Source organism: Cervus canadensis, chromosome 1, assembly GCF_019320065.1.
Source record: "Cervus canadensis isolate Bull #8, Minnesota chromosome 1, ASM1932006v1, whole genome shotgun sequence".
In the NCBI taxonomy this organism is placed as follows: domain Eukaryota; kingdom Metazoa; phylum Chordata; class Mammalia; order Artiodactyla; family Cervidae; genus Cervus; species Cervus canadensis.
Window position 1 is genome coordinate 47,108,630 of NC_057386.1, and position 23,358 is coordinate 47,131,987.

A 23,358-nucleotide genomic window follows, 5' to 3' on the forward strand; every position below is an offset into this window, starting at 1 on the left:
GGCAAGGAAAAGGGAGGAAGAAGAAAACTGGCATTTGTCTTAGCCTTTGGGTAGCTTAGATGGTAAAGAACCTGCCTGTAATGCAGGAGACCTGGGTTTGATCCTTGGGTCTGGAAGATCACCTGGAGGAGGAAATGGCAACCCACTCTAGTATTCTCACCTGGAGAATCCCATGGACAGAGGAGCCTGGTGGGCTACGGTCCATGGGGTTGGAAAGAGGACTGAGCGACTAACACTTTCACTTTTCACTTTCTGTAAAATGAGCACCTCACATGCAGGAGACTGATGGTCAGAAAGGTGAAGTAACTCACCCAGGGTCACACAGCTTAGAAAGGGGAGAAGAGTGAGGCGTCTCTGCTTCAAAGCCTGTTTACTCTACCCTGTGCTGCCTCCTGACCTCCTGGATACTGGATACAATCCCCTCTGTCCTTCCTCTCTGCCCTCCTTGTTCCACTAAATGATGTTTCCAAACAGTTCTCCCTCCTACATCAGGCAACAATCCCATTCCTCGCCCCTCCCTCCCCACCACATCATTCCCACTGGGAATCCTGTCCTGAAAAACCCTGGATTCCGAGTTCTAGTACCAAGAACCCATGTGACCTTAGCAAGGTCCTGCCCTCTGCACCCTGTACTTTCTCACTGGTAAGCTTAGGGGCCGCATTAGAAGACATCTAGGTCCCTTTGCGCCTGCTTGAGATGGGATGAACGCCTCCACGCGCACCTTGGCTTTCCCTCAACCCGGAGAACCTGCGCATGCGTCTGTGTTCCTGGGGGCGGGGCGGGGTGGGGCAGGATGGAGGCGGGTGGGGCAGGGGAACGAATGAAGTGAACACCCTTGAACCACTCCAAGCTTCCGCAGGTGAGGGCTGCAGCTGGGACCAGGTCGAGGAACCCCACCCAGAGGAGGGGACTGGAGAGGAGAACAGAGCTGAGGGAAGGCCCCAGATGGGCATGGGGATGAGTGTGGTCTCACAGCCCTCTCAGAACCCATCAGCCGCAGGGTGGTCGCCACCACCATTACTGAGCGCGCGCCGTGTACCCCGCACCACGTTAATAGCTTCACACACATTAATCTCCTTTCATTCTCCCAGCTATCCTGGGAGGTCGGTCCTGTTACTAGCCACCATTTTCTAGGTGAGAACGCTGAGACTCAGGGAGGCCAAGTGACCCGGCCGTGATGCCACAGCCAGAAAGAGGCAGAGTCGGGATTAGAACTCAGTCCTTTCTGAGCCCAAAACCCATGCCCTGTTTTGCAGCCTTTAGGTGGGGCACCTACCACCCCGCCTCTCCCAGAATGCCCCAGTTCCCTCAGTCTCATATTTAGGGTCATCGATTGATTATTGACGGGTGCATTTGTGGTCTGGCTCTGGGGCCTCTCAGTCAGGCCCTGGGCAAGGACAGGAACGGGGGTGGGGGGCGGGGGTCCTCCAACCCCAGGAAAGGCCCTCGGGCTGCCCCCACCCCAGCGCCTGCTTTGGTGGCCAGCACTGCCAACTCAACCCACCTTCCCTCCGCCTCTGGATTTAAAGGCACAGTGACAATTAATCACCCGACGACGTGGAGGGCAGGCTGCAGAGGAGTTAATTAATTAGGGAAATTTCTCCCAGCCCTTTGAAGGTGAAATGTGTGGGGAGGGGACAGGGCCAGAAACAGTTATTATTCAAGCTGAACAAACTGACTCTTAGAGAAGTCTTCAGGAGTGGCTCCAGGTGGTCTTTGGTAGGGTGGGGGCAACTTTTACCATCACCACTCCCCCATTTAGGAAAAGGGGGCTTTTACCAGGAAAGATGTGGGCATGCCCAAGACTGCCCTCCTCAGCCCAGCTCTAGGCCTCCAGCCTCCAAGGCTGGAGTCTCCCTCGTTTGTCAATGGGATGTATGTGCGTGTTAGTCAATCAGGCATGTCCGACCCTTTGAGACCCCATGGACTCCTCTGTCCATGGGATTTCCCAGGTAAGAATAGTGGAGCGGGTTTCCATTCCTTTCTCCAGAGGATCTTCCCATCCCAGGGATCGAACCCAGGTCTCCTGCATTGCAGGCAGATTCTTTACCATCTGAGACCAGGGAAGCCCTGCCAATGGGATGGGACATCCCTAGAGGCATATGGGTCTCGAAGAAGTAGAAGAAGAAAGGCAAAGCTGATTCCTGCACCTCTTCACCAAATAAAAGCAGCCAATGATATTGCATGTGCCAAAGCCCCCACCCCCACCCCCTGGAATGATCTGAGTGTTGTTTTCATAGCTTGGATGCTCCAGACACAGAGAAGCCTGGCAGGGCACTCCGTCAGCCCAGGCTCAGGGAGGGAAACTGGGCAGGGGGCGAGCTTGGTCATAGGAGTTGGGGGGGCAGGAGGGTCATAAGTCCCCATCCCCTCTGCCACATTCTCACCGACCAGTGGAGTAGGTGGGCAGTTGACATGGCCATGAGAGTAAGGGCAGCAGGAAACCCCATCCCCCCAACCACACATTAATTATCACCCTCTGCAGCATCAAGACTCGGAAGCTAGAGAGACACTGCCCTGAGAGAGAGGCTTGAGACCTGGTCCCTACCTCGAAGGCCCCCACGATGGGGTCAGACCATCTTACGCCATTGGCAGACAAGCCAAAGGTTGCAGTCAACACATGGTGGATGCAAAGCGCCACGGGAGCACAAAGGAGGCGCCGATTCAGAATGATCAAGGGGATCAGGAAAGACTCAGGAGGTGTGTCGTCAGGGTGAACCCTTGAACGACAGTAAAAATCTCAACCGGCAAAGAATGGATGCAGGTGGCACTCACACGGTGCATGTGGGGAAGGGTGAGACGGTGAGTGGCCGGCCCACTGCGGAGAGGATAGACTGGGATGTGGGGGGCTGGACTGGGAGTAGAGCAAGGTGGTGGGCCCCGGCGGCAGATGGTCTTATATGCTGGGACTGGACAGGATTCAGACAAATCCCCGGGAGGGCTTTAAGGCAGAGCTGCCATGACTGCAGAGCTCTGGGCTTGAGAAAGAATCCCCTGGCAGCTGGGGTGTCAGTGGGTTCATCGGGGAGGGGTGAGGCAAGATGGGAAACCACTGAGGAGGCAGGTCTCACGGTCCAGGAGAGAGCTGATGTTGGCTTCAGCCAGGAGATAAAGCACAGGGGAAGGGACTATGGTTTATTGTTCACCTACTATGTCCCAGACATTGCACCGGACACTTTCATCATCTTCTCCCTCCATCTTGGGATTTCTATCATGTCCAGCATTTGGGGGCAGCTAGGGATCTAATGGAGAAGGAAATGACAACCCATTCTGGTATTCTTGCCTGGGAAATCCCACGGACAGAGGAGCCTGGCGGGCTACAGACCATGCGGTCACAAAGAGTCAGACACGACTCAGCGACTGAGCAACAGCAAGGGAGCTAATAAAGTGGAGGTAAGCAGGTTCTGTACACTGAGCAAGTGTCTTTTCTCCGTTCTCTCCTCTCCCCTCCCCCCGGGAACCTCCTTCCCACCCTGCAGGAGGGTCAGGGGCCTGGGAACCCTGCTGGTGCCCAGCGCAGGGACCCCCACGGAGAAATCGGAAAAGCAATGCCACGCAGGCCGCACCGCCCCCTACCCCCCACCCCCACCCCCTCCAATCATTTGTACGACAGGAAAAGAACCTAATCCCAAATCTGAAAAACTATGTGATGGAGGATTTACAGTATTAGAAGGCAAACAGTGGCAGGTGTAATTAGGAGAAAAATTTGTCATGCTCTCGACTTGGGGAAGGGAAGGGAAGGTCTGGCATCACAATCTCCCCGGTGTTTACCCAGTGTGTGCACACACGCGGGGGAGCGGGCGCTGGCCACGGGCAGATTAATATTTGATGCAAGGAAGAGAAACGCATGCTGTTCATGTTTATTTAGGATATTGTGAAATACAGTGAAATTTGCAATTTTATTGGATTTGGGGGGGGACGGTGTTTTGGAGAAGTCTTAAGCTGCATGGTAGGACACGCACATCTCTCTGGAGCATACCAGCTTCGGCTTTGGCGGTGAGCCCTCTCGACCCCCCTTCCCAAATCCAAACTTCTAGTTCCATCCCCCCTCCTGAAATGAGAGACGATTGGCCCCAGGGGTATGGGGGGAACAAGAGAAATCTCAGCTGGGCCTCTTAATCTGGAGTTTAGTGGCATGTGGCTGGCACAGAGAGAGGCCATCTCGGGGAGTGGGGGTTCTTGTCGATTACAGTAGGGCTGGAAGCCACGCTTGGGCAGCTTAAGGCACTGGTGTCCATGACTGGTGTTAGTGGGGGTGCCTGGGAGGGGTAGGGAGAAGGGGGAGGGTGAAATAGAGAGTCTTTCTCTTTGTGTTCAGGAAACTGGGTGATGGGAATTCCCTGGCGGTCCAGTGGTTAGCCATCAGCACCAAATTTTTTAGAACTGTGAAAACAAAAGAAAGAAACTGGCTGATGGATAGAGCCTTAAAAGGCGGGAGTCTAAACTCCTTCTTTCATTCAAGGGTTCAACTTTCCCATTTCCTTTCTCCACATAGTCACATAGCCTGCGCTTCCATGTCTCCAGTGCTGGGGAATCTCATGAACTCATTCCACTGATGACACTCCCCATGGAAAGCTTTCCCTTAGAAACAGTTTCCAAGGTACATAGTCAGGTTGGGGGGCAGAGGAGGGGCAAGGGTGAGGTCATACATGCTCTCTTTTGTGTTAAAATAAAGGATCTAGATGACAGATAGATTGAAAGATAGATTGATCGATCAATAGATAGAAACGTATGTGTGATGCACAGTCAATTTCTGAAAGAAAATATAAACATTGGTAATAGTGATTGTTTCTGGAGAGGGAAACTGGATGACTGTGAAACTGGGAAGTCTGGGAAGGGAGAGAGACCTCCTTTTCACTGTATATATTTGACCAGTTCGAACTTTTCATCATGTGTACGTAGTACTTTTTGTGAACAAAAACACTCTTTACTTTTTAAAAGAGAATATTTTCTAATCAGAGAATAAGGTGATATAAAAAGAAAACAGTGTGGTATAAAAAAAGAAATATGGAAACTTCCCTGGCAGCCCAGTGGTTAAGGCTTCACCTGCCAAAGCAAGGGGGATGCAGGTTCGATCCCTGGTTGGGGACCTAAAATACTATTTGAGGTCAAGAAACCAAAACATAAAACAGAAGAAATGTTGCAATAAATTCAACAAAGACTTTGAAAACGGTCCACATGAACATCTTTATGAAAAAAAGAAATAGGAGAACTAGGGGAGCAGTTGAGATAAAGGACTACTAGGAAACTAAAAATGCAAGAGCAGAATACACGCACACAGAGAAATCACACCGATCATCATATTGAACCAAAGTCTGTCTCCTTGGAGCTTCTGTCCACTTTCCCGCTGCACTAGTTCTATCAACTGGGTCACACAGAAACCCCTTCCCTCTGCCTACGGCAGCTCTAATAGTATTTGAAGATAGAATGAAATTCCGCAAGTGGGTCTGGTACCTATAACCATCTGATCTGGACTGAATCGAGTCCTCGCCCCCACTCAAGCTTTTCCCCTTCACCACGTTCACTCCTCTTTTTCTCAAGGATGTGCTCTGGTGAGGCTGTCAGTTCTGGTCTTGCCCCCAGGCTCACGCTCCTCTTAGGCTAGGAGCTCCACGCTGGGCTGAGCCATCCCCCATTCGGGGCTGTCTCTGCTGTTGGCTCACACTCCACGACCTGGACAGAGGCCCAACCTTATTCAGCAACAAACACTGGGGACCTCTGCAGCCTGGTAGCCTCGGAGACAATCCAACTGCCACATTTTAAGAATGGGTGACCTGAGGTGTCACAGGATGGGGGAATGGCCTGAGATTGTAAAAGCAAGTTTGGGTCTCCTCCTCCCTCGGTGGTGAGCGAGCCTAGCGTTGGAAGTGGCTCTGTCCTCAGTATAAACCACCACCAAGCCCAAAGAACCGGGCAAGCCAGACAGGGAATGAGGGTGACTCAGGCTTGTGGAAAGGCTGGAGGCCGGGGAGGCATCGGCATGCAGCAGTGAGAGTGGGAAGGTGCCTATACTGATGCTTAGGGTACCCATTTGTGTGTGTGTGTGTGTGTGTGTGTGTGTGCATCTGCCCCCAGCACACTCCCTGTCTTGCCTTTGTTCAAAAGGTTGCCTCCTCCTCTGAACTGTGACCTGAAGTCTCATCTTTTTTAAAAAAATTTCAACATTCCCAGTGCCAAGAACTATCGAAGGCATATAGTAAGTGCTCAGTAAACACTTGCTGGGCTGAACTGAATTTTCCCAGTGTACCAGGGAGGGGACAGGTGCCATGGGTGAAGCCTGGGGACAGTGTGCACATGCGTGTCTGGGGCAAGGCTCTGAGTGTGCATTTGGGTCCATCTACATGTTGTGAACCCACTGAACGCAAACCACAAGGAGGGAACACGCATTCACCTGTGTGCATATGTGGGCGTACACACACGTGTGCCAGTTCCAAAAGCCCTCGCAGGCATGCAGAAAGCCCAGTGACTCCTGGCTTTAGTTAAGCCAGGTTTCTTCCTGGTAAACCTGGAGCAGCTAAAATTAGTATGAAAATGGTAGTGTTCGGTTAAAAGGAAGGGGGGTGGGAAGAGATGAGAGTGCCCGTGAGTGCTATTTTATTTCTCAGTGAGAGGATAAAGTGATTTTTCCTACATAATTTTTGATGTAGAGGCTAAATTAGGCCAGAGGAGAGGGACAAAGCAACTTTCGCCCTCATTAGTATTCTGGCCGCGTTGGCCCAGCCACGGCAGTTATGTATTTTTGCAAGTATGCATATAATTTATTGTGGAGAACACAATTTACATGGTAGTCGATGCCTGTTTTATAGCCTCACAAATAGATGTATGAACTCAAGCATATAATGGCCCAACCAGCAGGCGCAAATACGTTCTAAATCTTCTAAATGTGCTTCACAAAAATGTAACTGAGGAATATAAAACAGATCAATTCTTGCATGTTATATATTGGTTTTTGATTTACAAATCTAATCTGGGACATTTCTTCAGAAATGAGGGGCTTTTTTCCCTCCTCCTCCTCTTCCTCCTCCTCTTCTCCCACCAACTTCTCTGTGCACAGACCTGGCCCGTTGGTCAGGGGCCTGCAGGTGTTGGCCCCTCCAGAGTGTGCCCACGCATGTGCCCACGTGTGGCACATGCTCTTGCCCAGCTGCCCACATGTGCACTCGTAGGTGTGTTAGGAAGCTGCAGACCTTGGGCGGGAGGCATGGCGTTATCTTCGATCCAACTATGTGATGTCCCCCATTTGAGGCTAAAAATTGGGATAGAGGGCTGATAAGAGAGCTCTCTTTGGCTTGTGGCATCTCTCAGATATAGTCCCTCTGGGCTCGGACATCAGTGATCTATTTTCTCTGAGACCCAGACTGGTTTTGTGATTGACTGGAGCAGAAAAAGAAAGTGGTGAAGGTCTTAGAAATGAACCTTGAATTAACATTCTCTGAGTTCCATCTTCAATTTGTATTTACTGTGAATATTTTTATCAATGTATTTTCATGTCTTTTAACTTTTTTTTTAAAGCTTATTCCATCATTAGTTGAATGGACACATAAATAGTGGTAGACTTCTAAAATGGAATGTGACACAGCAAAGAAAAAGGAAACTCTTGTATTCAAGAGTATGGGTGAATCTCACACACATGATGTTAAATGCAAGAAGCCAGATCCAAAGAAGGACCTGCTGTAGTATGGATTTATATAAAGTCCAAAACACCAACTGAACCAAAATATAATGTTTAGAGATGGCAAAACTATCAAGGAAAGTAAAGAAATACTTTCCATAAAAGTCAGGATGGTTGTTATCTTTAGGGAAGAAAGGCTGGGGAAGTGTTCAAGGGGCATCTGGGCAGCTGGCAACATTCTAATTCTTGACTGGGTGGTAGTTCCAAGGGTGTTCCATTGGTGATAAATTTCTGAGCTGGGCATTTGTTTTTACTCACTTTTCCATACATGTGTTTTATTTCACAATGAAAACATTTACAAAAACAGCCTGTAAGGGCTTGTAATTAAAAGCAAATGGCCCTCCCTCCCCTTCTTACTCCCTGAAAACAGTGACTAGTGACTGTTTCTGATTGTTCTCTTCACAACTCTAGAAATGTTGTGGAACTTCTCTGGAGCCTCGGTACTAATAAAATTTTATAATCCTTTTTATTTCTGTAAGGTCAGTAGTGGTATCTCCACCTCTATTTCTGATTTTAGTAATTTGAGTCTTTTCTTTTTTTTCCCTTGGTCAGTCTAGCTAAAAGTTAGTCAATTTTGTTGATCTTTTCAGAGAACCAACTTTTGGTTTAGTCGATTCTCCTTTGCAGTTGTTGCCTTTTTTACTCCCCATGTCCTCTATCTCTAATCTTTATGATGCCCTTCCTTCTGCTGGCTTTTTCCAGTAAAGTGAAGTGAAAGTCACTCAGTCGTGTCCGACTCTTTGCGAACCCATGTACTATACAGTCCATGGAATTCTCCAGGTCAGAATACTGGAGTGGAGATACTCTACTAGCTTTTCCCTTCTCTGGGAGGGGATCTTTCCAACCCAGGGATCAAACCCTGGTCTCGCGCATTGTAGGCAGATTGTTTACCAGCTGAGCCATAGGGAAACCCAAAAACACTGGAGTGGGTAGCCTATCCCTTCTCCAGGGGATCTTCCCGACCCAAGAATCGAACCAGGGTCTCCTGCACTGCAGGCAAATTCTTTACCAACTGAACCATCAGGGAAGCCCTCTTCTAGTAGGGTGAGGAGTTATTGACTAGAGACATTTCTTCTATTTTAATGTTGCTATTTCAGCTATAAATTTCCCTCTGAGCATTGCTTTTGCTGCATCTCATACATTTTGGTATGTAGCATCTTTGTTTTCATTCACCTCAAAGTATTCTATTCTCAAATTTCCCTTGTGATTTTTCTTTGACCCTTAAATTAGTTATTTAAGAGTGTGTTGTTTCATCTCCACATATATGTGACTTTTCCAAATTTCCTTCTGTTCTTAATTTTTTAATTTCATTCCACTGTCATCAGAGAGCATGCTTTGTGTGATTTCAATCTTTTACAACTTATAGAGGCTTATTTTGTAGCCTAAGATGTGTTCTTTCCTGAAGAACGTTCCATGAACACTTGAGAACATGCATTCTGCAATTGTTGGGTGGAATATTCTATTCGGTTAGAAAATAGTGGGACTTCCCTAGCAGTCGAGTGGGTAAGACTCCTCATTCCCAAGCAGGGGGCCTGGGTTTGATCCCTGGTCAGGGAACTAGATCCCACATGCTGCGCCTAAAAGTTCGAATGCCACAACTACAGATCCTGTAAGCCGCAACGAAGATGGAAGATTCCACATGCTGCAACTAAGATCCAGCAAAGCCAAATAAAGAAATAAATATTTTTTAAAAAAGAAGGAAAATAGTGTCTGCTAGGCCTAGTGGTTTATAGTACTTTTCAAGTCTTCTATGTCCTTGTTGATCTTCTGTCTAGCTGTTGATCTTCTGTTCTAGCTGTTACATCAGTGGGATTTTACTTCTCACCTGTGTGGTACTCATGATATACAAATCCCAGCCCCAGTTTCAAGGGCTTACAATCTGGGGAGAAGATGGAGCTTTGGTTCTACTGAGCTGGGCCACCCCATCCCTGCTCCCCGATAAAGGATGCGCTCTCTCACCCCCACACAGTCCTGCAGTCTGGGGGACTACCGGAAACCCCCATCAGCCTTAAACATCCCCCTCACTCCCAGGGTTAGTGACCCTGAGGGGAGGAAAGCAGAACGGGAGAGTCTTTGAGACCATGTAGTAGCGGCCCATGTGCCCCTGGTACCCAGGGGGAGACTGAGGCTCAGGAGGGGAGGATCTTGTTCAAGGTCTCTTGGAGCCAGGCCCACTGGCTGCTTATCTTATCATCTGCTCAGCCCACTGCACCATGACGGACACACTGGTTGTCAAATAAAAAGGGGGGACCTATTATAGTCACCCTGGGTGGCTCAGTGGTGAAAGAATCCGCCTGTGATGCAGAAGATCAGGAGAGGCCACAGATTCGATCCCTGGGTCGAGAAGATCCCCTGGAGGAGGGCATGACAACCCACTCCAGTATTCTTGCCTTGGAGAAGCCCATGGACAGAGGAGCCTGGCAGGCTACAGCCCATACTGTCGCTCAGAGTCGGACACGACTGAAGCGACTGAGGACGCACACACAGGGTGGTGGAGGTGGACAGGGGTCGGACAGGTCAGGAGATACAGTCAATGGCCATCCCAGCGAACTTAGAAGACTTTCATCCCAGCCTCACTTACTCTGAGCAGTGTGACCTTGGGTGAGTCATTCTCTGAAGTTCAGTTTCCTCTGAAAGTATCACAATCACTGGCATCATTTTCAGAGTCTCCGGCATGCTCCTGGTATGGTACATATAGAATCTCATTCAATCCTCTCCCAGCCTTGGAAGAGGTCAATTCCTTAGGTCTAGGAGGAAACTTGGGCCCCCTAAAGCAAAATAACTTCCCCAAAGCCACAGCAATCACCCATCACTTCTCTGGAGGTCCCAAAGCTACAGCCCAGAGAGTTTGCTATTTGCCTTCCATTCACCCTCGGATTATGAGTCTACATACTTAAAGGCAGATTTAAAGCCAGATCGAGAATTAGATGATATTCATCCCTGAGGTTACTGTTCATTTGGTTAGGTGTGATCACCGCGTGGTCAGTTATCAAGGGGAGATACACACTGAAGTGTTTCCAGATGAAATGGCCTGCTATCTGCTGATTTGCTTTCAACTACCCCAGCCAAAAGATAAAAAAGAAAGTGAGAGAGAGGGAGTAGATGAAACAAGACGGGCCAAGCTGATGATTGTTGTACCTGAATGATGAGTACCTGGGACTCAAACTACTCTCTCCAGCTTTTACTGTTTGAACATTTTCATAATGAAATACTCACAAAACCCCTCAGGGATTCTGGCTCCAGACAGACCCCCATCTAGGAGAGTTGCTGGTTCTCAGAAAACTTGGACACTATTTCAGAACAAGTTCCAGGCCCCTCGGCATCCCCAGGGTCAGCAAGAGTCTGGTCTCCTCACCAGGAGGAGGAGGACCAGACGTGTGGCTGGGTGACTCCCCATGTTTCTCTTCCTGCCCCGGCCACCTGCCCGCAGAGCCCTGGGGAGGCAGGAGGCCAGCCCCCGGACACTGAGACCCACGGTCCCCAGGACGATGGAGACTTTTCCCTTTGGCCCAGGAGAGCCCTCCTGAGGGGCAATGGAAGGAAAGGAGGCCTTTGCTTTAAATAACAGAGAGGTAACTGGGCGGGCTCTCCAGACCAGTTTCCGAGACAAACACAGCCCGGCTGGGGGTCTCCACCTGCCAGGAAGGGGAGGGGGTGGAAGGCTCAAGTTGAACTTCCAAGCCTGTATTCACAGCTAGCATTCCCATGGCAACAAGCTAGTTAGAGGGTCCTCAGCACGGCCCCCTGGGGCCACTCATCTGTGCCCCCCCTCCAGGAGGGCAGTATTGATGGGCTACCCTGCCCTCCTCCCCACTCCCAGCTCTTAGGCCTTCCCAAGAGACCCCCACCCCCTCCAACCATCTCCCTGGTGTACATAGCCCAGGAGACAAAGGCTCCCTACCCCTGGCCCATACAGACACACGCGTGCATAGATGTGCACACACACACCCCCATCTGGCTCTCACACATACACATGTCCTTCTCTCTCACACACATACACACTTCTGTCTCATGCATACACCTCCCCTGCTTGACCTTGCTCTCCCCTCCCACACAGATCCCGCTCTGTGTTTCAGAGAAAAAAGGACCAAACATTTGCTCCCACACTCAGACACACACTCACGGCCACACAGACGTTCTCACAGTCACACATGACCTGGCAGGTGTCAGCGGCCAGGCCTGCAACCCCTCCACACACAGGGGAAGGGAAGGTCCAGTGTGGGAACCTTCCAGCCCGGGGAGGTTCTGGCTCTGCTCTCGGGGATAACACACCAGCTCCGCAAGCCCTGCCCCACCACCTGGCAATAGGGAAGTTGCTCTTTGAGCCTCAGTTTCCCCATCTCTACATTGGGAATAATCAGACCAACCACCTACGCCGGCTGTAAAGATTAAATCTGATCAGGAGAACACAGTAGGTGCTCAGTAAATGCTTCCTTCTTCTACTCCGGGACCCAGGGCAGTCTCTGTCTCTGGGAGGCTGTGCTGGGTTCTGGGGACGGAGGGCCTGGGAGTCAGACAGCGTGGCAGGTGACTTTGGCCTCTGCCACCAACCAGATGCTTGATCTAAATGGTCATGTAATCTCTCAGAGCCCCAATCTCCTCCTTTCTGGATGTCTGTGAGGAATAGACGTGTTAACACAGCATTTAGAACAATGCTTGCTATGTTGTTGTAGTAATAATATCACTATTGCTTTTCAGGTGGGTCAGGGGTAAAGAACCCTCCTGCCATTGCAGGAGATGCAGGTTCAATCCCTGGGCCAGGGAAGACCCCTTGGAGAAAGAAATGGCAACCCACTCCAGTATTCTTGCCTGGAGAATTCCATGGACCGAGGAGAATGGCAGGCTACAGTCCATGGGGTCACAAAAAAGTCGGACACAACTTAGCAACAAAATAATACTAATACAACTAATACAATAATACAAATAATAATACAAACAACAAAAATAATACCATTAATAATGTGTGTGTGTGTGTTAAGTCACTCAGTCATGTCCGATTATGTGTGACTCCATAGACTGTTAATAATAATTAACAATACTATTACTATTATTACAGAAGCTATCACAACTATTTTCACAACAAAACCTGATGCTCATGACAACAAACACTGCCTGAACAGAGAGCTTACTGTGTCCCCAGCTCTCCATCGACACATGAGCCCAGCTAGTCCCCTCAAAGTCTAAGAGGGAGATACAGCCATCATTTCCATTTCACAGACGGGAAAACTGGGGCATAGATACACTAAGAAACTCATTCAGGCCACAGAGATGGAAAGTGGTGGTGTGGGGCTTACACGCCAGGCAGCTTGACTCTATGTGCATTGCTGGGCCACACGGCAGTGTTGGGAGGTGCCACTGTTATTTTTAGAGAGAGGTCACGGATCACAGACCTGCTCAGCTTGAGTGAGGGCTGGACCCCTCACTTGACAGAAAGGAGAAGTGAGTTTTCGAGAGGTCACCCCTATCATATCATATGCCTGGGGCAACCTCCCTTCTAGGGCGCTCCACGCTGACCCAGGGCTGCGGAGAATCGGGCAGCAACAGCTGGCTGGAGCCTCAGTGGGGCTCTTGTTGGCAGAGACCCCAGAATCTTGTCATAAATCCCTCCTGTCCCTCGTTTTTCATCCTTCACTCCTTCCTTCCTTTTCCCTTGCACGAGTCTGACTGAATCTCAGTTCCTTGGGAGCAGTCTTTCATGCTCAGCAAGACTGCCCTCCCCCGCCCCATCCACCAAGCTAGACAGCACACGGTGGGGCTTCTCTGTTTCCAGATTCCCTGACCTCGGGCGACCCTGCAACCACTTGATTTTCTGTCTGTAAGATGGGGGTATCACACTCCCATTCCCAGGGCTGTTATAACAAGTACTTGAGAGAACCTGGAAAAGCTCAGAGCAAGCCCTAGTGTGTGACGTGCACTCAAGAAAATGCTTTACTTCCAGGGGGTCCCTGGTGGTCCAGGGGCTAAGACTCTATGCGTCCACTACAGGGGGCATGGGTTCTATCTCTGGTTGGGGGAGGTCCCACATGCCACGTGGCATAGCCAAAAAATAAATAAATAGAAATGAAAAATGCTAAAATCTTTAAGCAAGAAAGAAATGCCTTTCTTCTATTCTGTACAGTTCTCAGCAGCAGCAGGGCCACTCCCGTACTCCTCTCTCAGCCTTGCCCCTCAGGCTTGGCACCCCTGGGGCCCAGGCTCATGCATTTCTGCCCCCCTCCAATGATCTGGCGTGGAGAGCCATTTGAGGCTCTATTTGATAAGGCCCTGGCTTCAGAGGACCCCACACGTGGCAGGAGAGAGAAGCGAGCATCCTAGTAAGTGAGGGAGACCACACAGGGTGACAAAGGAACAGCCAGCTCCAGTGGTCCTCATCGCGGGATGCAAGTCAGAATCTTCTGGGAATTCTATGCCTGGGGTGTACACGATGGGGTTGCCCGTGGGGTTGGAGTGGGCCACAGGGTCTCCTAGGACCCTTGGTCACAGTGTGGGTGGTGGAGAGGAGGCAGAGCACAGAGTCACCAGAAGGAAAGGGTCTGATACCCACCCCTTCTACCTCCAAGTTCTGGAAACAGCAAAGGCTTTAAAAAACGGACTTTTAGATACATGGACTCTCCAGGAAGTTCTCCTAGAGGAGGAAATGGCAACCCACTCTAGTATTCTTGCCTGGGGAAGCCCATGGACAGAGGAGCCTGGCAGGCTACAGTCCATGGGGTCACAAAGAGTCGGACACGACTGAGCATGCACACATGCACGCACGCACTCCACTCCAAGCTAGAAAGTGTCTTAGAAATCAACTTGTCCAACTCCCCATACAGATGGGGAAACTGAGGCCCAGAGAAGAGCATGAAAGGAGTCACCAGCATCTGGGGGGCAGTGTTGTGTGTGAGAGTTCCCTGCACAGACCCTGGGGTAGGGGCAAGGATGGGGCATCTCCTCTCGCTGTTCTCGAGGCTGCCAAAACCTCACACTGGAGGCCAGTGAGCCAATTTTAAGGGGCTGTATTCATCTCCTAGGGCTGCCACAAAAGTACATCACTCTTGGTGAAACGACAGAAATATATTGTCTCACAGTTCTCCAGACCAGAAGGCTGAAAGCAAGGGCTGGCAGGGTTGGTCCTCCTGGAGATTCTGAAGGAAAATCTACGCCCTGACTCTCTCCTTACTTTCTGATGGCTGCCAGCATCCCTTGGCTTGTGGCTGCATCACTCCCGTCTCTGCCCCCATCTCCACATGGCCCTCTCTGTGGGTCTCAAATCTCCTTCCTCTTAAAAGGACATGAGTCATTAATGTAGTTGTTGTGGTTTAGTTGCTAAGTTGTGGCCAACTCTTTGCAACCTCATGGACTGTAGCCTGCTAGGCTCCTCCATCCATGGGATTTCCCAGGCAAGAATACTGAAATGGGTTGCCATTTCCTTCTCCAGGGGATCTTCCCGACTCAAGGATCAAGCCTGTGTCTCCTGCTTGGCAGGCAGATTCTTTACCACTGAGCCCCCAGGGAAACCCAGAAGGGCCCACCCTAAATGCACGATGATCTCACCTCAAGACCCTTAAATTAATTAAATTGACAAAGATTCTATTTCCGAATAAGGTCACATTCACAGGTACTGGGCTTTAGGTTTTGGACACATCTTTTGGGGGGAAGACAATTCAGCTCACTAATAAGGGCCTCTCTGGGTCTCCACAGAAGAGGGGGGAGCAGCAGGGTCCCCACATCTGACCCTCTCAGCCCCGAACTGTCCTCCTGGGTCCAGCAGCCTCAAGTGTGCCCTCCATGCTCACCGGCACCCCAGGATAAGCCCAGGTGTGTGCTGGAGCACCGAGTTCCAGAGGGAGCAGGACACTGTCTGCATGCTTCCCACGTGCTGGGGACTGCGCTGGGTGCTGGTGGGAAGCCAGAGGGGGAGCTGAGTTCCAGACTCCTGAACAGAGGGACCTGGGAGTGCTGGCTTGGGCTGACAACGCTGTGGGGCAGGGACCGCCCAGGGCAGCCTGCCAAGAGGACCAGGAGGAGATGAGGGAGGGTCAGGAGATGATGCTGGGCCTAGCCTTGAAGGATGCAGAGGACTTCAAAGAAGAGAAGTGGGGAGGAGGTTCTAACTATGGGAGTGGGTGCAGGGAGGGTCATCCCTGGAGCTCCCCAGGCTGGGCCCCAGGAGACTTGCTACACGTGGGGTCCTTGGTTTGTCCTCCGCTGACCCCTCCACCCGGCAGTGAGCTCCTGAGAGCAGAGGCTGGGTGTTTCATCAGAGCACCTGCACAGTGGGGGCTCAACACCTTCTCTGACCGAGCAATGGACAAAGGGCTGCTTCTGCAGGGACCCTAAGGGGAAGCCCCTGAGAATCTTGAGGTAAGGGCTCCCCCACTTCATCTTCAACTCATGCCACCATCATTACCATCAGTGATTGACTCCTAGGGTCCTTTATGTACCATGCAACACACACACACAGTCAAGAATCTGATGCAGCGTGTAAAAACAACATACAAATCAGTTCAGTTCAGTTCAGTCATTTAGTCGTGTCTGACTCTTTGTGACCCCATGAACCGCAGCACGCCAGCCCTCCCTTTTCATCACCAACTCCCAGAGTTCACCCAGACCCATGTCCATCAAGTCGGTGATGCCATCCAACCAGCTCATCCTCTGTCGTCCCCTTCTCCTCCTGCCCTCAATCTTTCCCAGCATCAGGGTCTTTTCCAGTGAATCAGCTCTTTGCATTAGGTGGCCAAAGTATTGGAGTTTCATCTTCAGCATCAGTCCTTCCAATGAACACCCAAGACTGATCTCCTTAAAGATGAACTGGTTGGATCTCCTTACAGTCCAAGGGACTCTCAAGAGTCTTCTCCAACACCACAGTTCAAAAGCATCAATTCTTCGGTGCTCAGCTTTCTTTATAGTCCAACCCTCACATCCATACATGACTACTGGAAAAACCATAGCTTTGACTAGACGAACCTTTGTTGTCAAAGTAATGTCTCTGCTTTTTAATATGCTATCTAGGTTGGTCATAACTTTCCTTCCAAGGAGTGAGCATCTTTTAATTTCATGGCTGCAGTCACCATCGGAAGTGATTTTGGAGTCCAGAAAAATAAAGTCAGCCACTGTTTCCCCATCTATTTGCCATGAAGTGATGGGACCGGATGCCATGATCTTAGTTTTCTGAACGTTGAGCTTTAAGCCAACTTTTTCACTCTCCTCTTTCACTTTCATCAAGAGGCTCTTTAGTTCTTCTTCACTTTCTGCCATAAGGGTGGTGTCATCTGCATATCTGAGGTTATTGATATTTCTCCCGGAAGTCTTGATTCCAGCTTGTGCTTCCTCCAGCCCAGCGTTTCTCATGATGTACTCTGCATATAAGCTAAATAAGCAGGGTGACAATATACAGCCTTGACGTACTCCTTTTCCTATTTGGAACCAGTACAAATAGGTAAAGTGAAGTGAAATGAAGTCGCTTAGTCGTGTCCAAGTCTTTGCGACCCCATGGACTGTAGCCTACAAGGTTCCCTTGTCCATGGAATTTTCCAGAAAGCAAAATTTAAATACATGAAGATGACATTGAGACCAAAGGAAAATGTAAACAGAGGTATTAGCACTGGCCTCATCCGTTGAGCACCTACTGCATGCCTTCACAGATGGGTGACTCCAGCTTCTCCTCTTTCCTGGCCAGGAAAGAGGCTGGTCATTTTAGAATTTCAAGGTTCTCAATCTGGAAAAGCCCCTAGAAGTGCCTGAATTCAATCTCCTACACAAAGAGGAGTGCGCTAGATTTCATTCGTTCACTCATTCATGTGTTTATTCCACAAGTCCTTTATTGAGCACCTACTGTGTGCCCACCAGTAAGCACAGACAGGCAGTCTGGACAGAATGGCAGCCGTCTGTCCCTGCTCTATCAGTCTCCGCTCTTTACCAAGTGCTCTCCAGGGTCTCTCTCTCTCTCTCTCTCTGTCTCTCTGACGGCTCCATGCTGTGACACACAGCCACCCCTACAGGGAAGCGGGACACAGATGCTGGGATCCAGCCTGCCAGGACCACTGAATAAGAGAGAGGGTGGAGGCCAGGCCCGATCCAGGCTTTCTGGAATGGGAACAGGACTGAGGCCAGGCATTCAATAGCCTTTTCACGTACTTCATTTTATGTGTCATAATGCAACGTGACCTTGGGCTAGATACTCAGCTTCTCTGGGCCTCCCTAAGCTCATCTGAAAGGTGAGACGATTAAAAACTCAAGGACCTAAATGTGCCAATGTTGGTTTTGACACGTGTACAACGGTTATGTAAGATGTTAACAATAGGGAGAGCTGGGTGAGGGGCTTACGGGAACTTACCACTATTTTGGCAACTTTCCTGTAAATTTAAAATTACTCCAAATGTAAAACTTTAGTAAAAAAAATTTAAAAGACTGTCTCCAAAGTTTGTTGTGAGGAGGACTAACTATGTAATAAAGCACACTCTAAGTACTGATGATTATGACTTAATCCTCACAAAATAGTGATGGAGGCTTAAATGATTTCCATTTTCCAAAGGCCTCAGAGAGGTTCAGGGAGTTGCCTGAGGTCACACAGACAGTATTAGGCAACAGCTGGATTCGAACCCAGGCCTGAAGTGCTCCAAAGGCCACGTTCTAGCGCACTCAGCCCCCTCTAACATTTTAGAACTTTCAGTGACAAGGAAATGACCGCTTCGCTGGCAGCAGTTCTAACTGGAGCCTGATCACTGTAATGACAAATGATCGCATGTCCTCTCCTGCTCAGGCCTCAATTCTGAATGAGTGGTCACCGCCGCCCCCCCACCCCATCTCACACACGCTGACCCATCTCAGCTGGTCATCGTCCCCCTTTACCTTAAGTGAGGGGCTCAGAACAGGCTCAGGGCTCCGGGTGTGGCCCCTGAGAGCTCAGCCATCCTCTTCCTCCAGGGGTCTGGGCAGCACGGTGCAGCTCGTGCAACCTGGGAGGAAGGAAGCCTCGTCCTGCCGCTGAAGGCGCCAGGGAGAGCATCGCCCTGGCTGCTCGGGTGTCGCCAAATAAAAAGACACAGCGTTCAGTCCTGGCCATTCTGCGTGTCGGTGTGGCTGTGGGCGGTCCATTAACCTAAGACTCAGTTACCTTACCTGATACACAAGGAGACTAATAACAATACTTCCTGTCCCCACCTGCCTCCCAGGCAGAGCTTCAGGTGAGATACCCCAGCCCTGCCCATCCGCCCGCCACAGTCCCTACACTTCCCAATGGCATAGCCTATGGGACAGCAGCACAGCCTACATAGCATACATATCGTAGCATAGCCCATGGCACCTTGGGCTTTCCTGGTGGCTCAGACGGTAAAGAATCCACCTGCAATCTGGGAGACCTGGGTTCGATCCCTGGGTTGGGAAGATTCCCTAGAGCAGGGCATGACAACCCACTCCAGTCTTCTTGCCTGGAGAATCCCCATGGACAGGCTACAGTCCATAGGGTCGCAAAGAGTCAGACACGACTGAGCAGCTAAGGACATAGGACTGTGACACCACTTTCCTTGTATCTCTTCCCCCAGAAATCTACCATTCCTTCTGGCAGCAGCAACTGTGTCTTATTTATCTTGGGGGTGCTCAATATCTAATAAGATTGACAGTAGACAACTTTCTATAGCACCTCCTCTGGGTTGGGCTCAACCCTGTGAGGTAGACACTATTTTTTTTTTTCAGAAGATCACTCTGATACATATTTATTCATCCAACAAGCACTTATTGAGCACCTACTACTCGCTAGCCACAGGCCTGTAACGCGATCCTAGCTCTAACAATAGCTGCCCTCCTGGAGTTGACCTCTTGTGAGAAGAGAAAGGCAGATGCACAATGGGGCAAGCAAGACCATGGAATAAAGAGGCCACGGGGGTTCTGAGACAGACAGCAAGGGACAGCAGAGCAGAAGGGGATGCAGAGAGGAGAGAAGAGAAAGGGAGCAGGCCAGGAGATGCAGAAGGAAGCGTCTGCAGGCATCCAGGTGAGTCAGCAGTGGTCCAGGGGAGGGGAGTCATGGTGGGGATGGAAAGAAGAGCCCGGGGTCAGGCCTCCTCGGCTCAAGCTGAGAGCTCTGTGGCCAGAGCATCTGGCCTGCATCTCCTCCACCGCCTGGAGGAGTCTCATAGGTGCACCACACCTGCTTGCCCAGGCTTCTCTGACTCTCTGTGCATCCCACCTTGGGCTCCACCCCTTACCACCCAGATTTCTGAGACCCGTAGATCCTATTTTTATCCCTGTTTTACAGAGGAGGAACCTGAAGAACAGAGAAATGTCTGGAACTGTACCTGGCACACAGTGTCCAATATCTGCTCTTGTTAGATGGAAGCATGGATAGGTGAGTTAATGAGCTGCTCGGCGGATGGATGGTTGGGAGGATGGATACCTGGGTAGAAGGATGAGTATATGAAAGAATGGGTGGATGGGTGCATATGGAGCACAGATGGCTTGGTAAAGAGGTGAGTGTAGGGGTGTGTAGACAGGGTGGGTGGGCAAGTGGAAGGATGACTGGCTGAGTGGGAAGATGGATGGGTGGATGGATGGATGGGTGAGTGGTTAGATGGATAGATAGTGGATGTGTGGGTGAGTCAGGAAATGGATGAAGGAATGAGTGAACAGATGGATACCTGGACGAGTGCTCAGAGGGTGATTCGGAAAGCGTCTGTGTTATCAAGTCCTGAGAGTGAGGAAATAATCTTGCAACCATTTAAAGGGTGGAGGCATTTAGAAACAGCAAAGGAAACCTCCTCCTCACTAATCCTGGAAAGCCACTCCCCACTCCAGATCCTTGGGCAGGCGGCCACCCCCACACCTGTGTTCTCTCTCCTCCCCCGCCCCTGACACCGCCCCCCACCCCCCCCCCCACACCTGAGGATGAAACGTGGGGAGAGGCAGCGGGTGGGAGGGCGGCTTGCTCCCTCATTGTCGGCGGTAACCTTCCTCCCGGCTGCTTGTTCTGCGTAATGTTACACTTGTCTTCCTGCAACACTTGGATACCCGAGCCAATTTTGTCATGCAAATTAATTCAGCCCATTGTAAATCCCGCGGAGGGAGCGGGTCTCCGAGCCAGCGGGGGCGGGGCTGCGCCAAGAGCCGAGCGGTGCCCCCCGCACCCCCTCCTCCGCCACGGAGGAAGGGGGTTACAGAGCTTGGCAGCAGACCCCTGGCCCTTCCCCACCTACCCCCACCACCCCCCCCTGAATCCCAGACCGTTAAAGCCGTAGCAGGCTTCACAGATGATCATCTCCGATGACAGGTTAATAATCTGAGGCCCAGAGAGGGTCAGTGACTTGACTTAGACACACAGCCGTCACTAATAGTTAGGGCTCACCTGCTTCTCGGTCACAATTCCCTCCACTGCGGTTGAGCTGCCCCTGCTATGTCGTCATTCAAAGCCCACTGGCCACCAGGGTGGCCCAAATCTACTCCGCCATCCAATCTAAACCATAGGGTGACTGTACCACCTTCCAGGGGCAGGGACCTCCCAGGAGCTAGTCCTGCCAGAGGCGGCAAGACTGAAATGGGGACTAGGGACAGGTCTGACTCAAGAGAGGCAGGAGGGTCTAGGGAACAGTCCACCGGTCTAGGCAGGTGAAGGCCACGTCCATGGATGCTGGACATGGCAGGCAGGGCTGCGCTGACAGGTGTTAATGGTGGATTTTTGGGCTGGAGTGCAAAGGCCAGGGATTTTGCCGAGGAGGGCAGGCTGGCATGAATAACAGGATGTCATCATTAGCAAAGGCAGGAACGGGTGGGAGAATGCTTGGCCCCTGGGAGACAAGGTATGATTAAACCCACATAGCCATCTGGGGCCGTGAGGAGCGTGAGCACTGCATGGGAGCTGGCCTGGGGACGGCAGACTGCCTTGTCCCAGCCGCAGTGCTGACAGCAGGCAGGGTGGGAGGTGAGGACGGGAGAACTGGCTTTTAGTTCAAGGCTGCAACACTCCAGCCACTTGACACGCTCCTGAGCTAATTCTTGCAGCAACTCTGTGAGACAGATGTTGTCCCCACATTACAGATTAGAAAACTGAGTCCAGGGAGGTGATCTCCCTGGACCCCAAGGCCACAGATCCTGGAGAGCTGATTCACAGTTCACAAGATTCGGGCATTCCCGAGGCAGTGATCTCGCCACTCCACATTCGGCCACTCCTGCCAAACTCTGCTCCAGGGAAGCAGTCCCACAGTGAGCTGCTGACACCTGAGGAAGATGGGTGTGATGAGGGTGGTAGCGTTGCATAATAGAAAGAAGGAAAGAAGGGAGGAAGGAAGGGCTGAAGGGGGAGGGAGGGCAATGGGGGAGGGGAGGGGAGGAGTGGGAAGGGAAGAGAAAGGGAGGAAGGAACTGGAAGCCAGCTGGCCCTAGAAGGAAGACAGGAGCAGGCGTAGAGTGAATAAATCCCAGACTTTGGAGTCCAAGAGTCCAGAGTCTTACGGGCCGGTTACTTCGTCTCTTTGGGGCACTTCCCTGGCAGTCCAGTGGTTAGGACTTTGCCCTCCCACTGCCGAGGGCCCAGGTTCAATCCCTGGTTGAGGAACTAAGATCCCACAAATGGGATGCACAGTGGGGCTGAAAAAGAGAGAGAGAGAATACACTTCACCTCTCTGGTCTCAGGGTTTTCCCCTGTAAACTGAGCGTGGAATGGCTTCCCCTTAGGTAGTGGTGAGGATAACAGAAGAGAAGTAAAAACACTTGGGACATGTAAGAAGCGCTCAACAGATGCTGAGTCCCTTAACTACCCCCTGCCCAGTGTTGGGCCCTTGCCAAGTGCCCAGGAGGGTGCGGGGGTGAGTCATGTATCAGGAGAGGCTGCGTCTGAGGGCTCCCCAGCTGTCCACACCGCGGACTCCGTGACCAGCGACCTTCTATACTCGTCGCATCTGTCTGCCCTATATTCTTGCCCCACTTGCATCCCCCTGCCCCATCCCGTCACTGCATCCCTCTGCTGATGACCCTGTCCATTCTCAGCTGGCCTGAGCCAAACCAGATACAGAGGAGCAATCAACTGCTAAAAGCACTCCCATTTTGGAGCCTGACTCGGGTCGTTCTGAGCAAGCTGCGGCCCAGAACAGCCTCAGATACAGGCTCAGGGCCCCGGGGCCAGTGGCAGGGCCTTGGGTCCCCTCTGCCCCCACGGCTGCAAGCACCAGTGATCTCTCCTGCCTGGCCAGCCTGATGGCGGAAGCAGCCCAGAAGGCAGGATGCTGCAAAGGAAAGGAACCCCACCACCACCCCCGAGAGCTGTGAGACCTGGGCCTTTGTCCAGCTCTGCCTAGGACCCACCATGTGCCCCGGGCCAGCCCCTTCCTTCTCTGGGCCTCAATATCCCATCTGCCAACCGAGAGGACTGGACTCAGGAAATGCCAAGGCCTCAGCTTTATGGGAGCAGGACCTGAGGATAAGGCATTCACTTATAGCTCAGAAACCTCTCCCCTGAACCTCACTTTCCCCCTCGCTGGCCCGGATGAAGGAGGAAGTGCTGAGCTGTATACAGGCCTTAGGACCATCAAGGAACAGCAACCACACAGAAAAGAAAAGGCTTACTGAGCACGTGGCAAGTGCAGGCATTGTGCTAACGTGTACATGCTTGTACTCAGCCGCCTCAGTCGTGTCCGGCTCTTTGCAACCCCATGGACTGTAGCCTGCCAGTCTCCTCTGTCCATGGGATTCTCCAGGCAAGAATCCTGGAATGGGTT

General features: G+C 51.1%; 1 long non-coding RNA gene across 1 annotated transcript; it reads right to left on the reverse strand.

Moving 5' to 3' along the window:
- Positions 1-3,990: 3,990 nt before the first annotated feature.
- Positions 3,991-18,612, reverse strand: LOC122450046. The gene is made up of 3 exons (XR_006272058.1): positions 18,506-18,612; positions 10,254-10,352; positions 3,991-4,383 (listed from the first exon to the last, which is right to left on the reverse strand). It is a non-coding gene; the product is annotated as an uncharacterized LOC122450046 (long non-coding RNA).
- Positions 18,613-23,358: the final 4,746 nt, after the last annotated feature.